Genomic DNA, 1,893 nt, shown 5'->3' on the forward strand with positions numbered 1-1,893 from the left:
ACCGACGGGGGCAGAAGTGCCGTCATTAGGCGCGATTGAAGCAATGAACATGGATGACAACTTTTCAAAGAGTAAATGAAATGTGTATACAGACCTTCACAAACTCCAACCTCGTACTGCGTGATGGAGCCGCCGTTTAACGGGGGTCTGATCACGCACCGGAGTCCGCGGTCGCAGGTCCCGTACAGACCGTAAACGCCGCCGCAGCTCTCGTTCTTCTGCTTGGCACAAACCGAGCAGCAGCCGCAGATCCCCAACACCACGGTACCCGTACAGTGCTTGGGCTCCTCGCATTTGGACTTATCACAGGGCAAACAAATGAGCGCCCTACTGTTCTTCGCGATCAACCCCACAAGTTGGAAAATCAGCATGCATTTCATAAGAAGATACATCCTGGAGGAGGCCATGAAGGAAAAGTGAAAAATATAGATATCCAACCCACCCCCCTGTCCCCCAAACTACACGATGAGGAACGGATCCTCCAGCCAAACCAACAAATAACAGAAGAAAACAGCGACTCTGGACGAGCGCGCGAAATGTTCCGTTCAGAAAGACGCGTTTTCTTGTCGAACAGAATAATATGGCGTTCCTGGCGTCAAACTTTTGTTGCAGAAAGCCAACAAAAAGGCATCCCCTTCAAACGAAAGACACCACCACGCTATACAACCAGTGCATGGCTTATGCGTCACGGTTTCTGCACTGTTCCGTCCAGTTTGTTTTCGCGTAGGAAAACTTTCCTCACGCGTCTCTTCCTTGGAGTCTTTCGTATGCAAGCCTGTCCTGCGCCTATAAAGCCAACGCGCGATTTTTTCAGTAGTTCCCAGTCGGAGGAAACGTGGTCCTGTTATTTTTTTGTTGCCAGCAGAGATTCATTCAGCTGTGTGAATAAATGTTTCCAGCTATTGCGTCCGTCTCATGTCTACCGCTTGCGCTCGCTGCTGAGCGTTCGGCTCCCTCACCGTGACCTCATAACGGAACCACTCCCATCTCGCATTACTTTGCTCCATTGGAGAGTTCGTTCGTTCCAGATATGAGACACAGGAAATGCTGGTAACACGACACGCTCAAACGCAGGAGTCTGTGGTGAAGGTGCACCACGTGTGGAATGTGGGGCCCGTATAACTTTGAAAGAACCTCGAGTTTGTGTGGCTGCGCACCTTTAGTACGATTTTGTAAAAAGGATTGTTATGTCTTGCTTTGCCCATACATTGTTTCCCAAAAACAATGTTTTATTTACATAGTATTTATATTTACACACGATATCAGTGAGACAGCCATGTTAAGACAAATCTTCACATAAACATAAATATGATGTTTTGTCATAAAATATGATCAGAGATCATAATCTGGAGCCAAGGTTTAAAATAATTCTTAATGGTCTTATATTGTGAGTTTTGGACAAACCCATTGCTATTTTGCCCATTGCAATTTTTGCTACCACAACAACAACAACAACAACAAACAAGTGCAAAAATGTACCTTCAGGGGTACAACAGCCTGTCCCTGAGGCAGTACCCTCAAATGTTTTTGTACCTTCTTTACCCCTACAGGGTTCATAATAGTATGATAAGAGTATATATTACTACCTTAAGGGTATAGACTATTACTACTCTAATGTACTAATATACAACCTTTAGGGATAAAGAAGGTACAAGGTGTCCCTTTGAGAGTACTGTCCTATAGACAAGCTGTTGTACCTGTAATGGTACAATTTTTGCACATTTTTGTTTTTCGCCTGGCAGTGTACATGTGTAGTGGCCAGTGATCTCACTCATTGACTCGTTGAACACTGGGCAGCTGAATGTACTGTAAGTGTCCAAAAACCTGCACATTTATACCAGAAACAAGCATTAACAATATTATGTAATTTGTCGTTTTTTATACATATGGTTA

Source organism: Sinocyclocheilus anshuiensis, unplaced genomic scaffold (genome assembly GCF_001515605.1).
Source record: "Sinocyclocheilus anshuiensis isolate Anshui unplaced genomic scaffold, SAMN03320099.WGS_v1.1 scaffold715, whole genome shotgun sequence".
NCBI classification, from domain to species: domain Eukaryota; kingdom Metazoa; phylum Chordata; class Actinopteri; order Cypriniformes; family Cyprinidae; genus Sinocyclocheilus; species Sinocyclocheilus anshuiensis.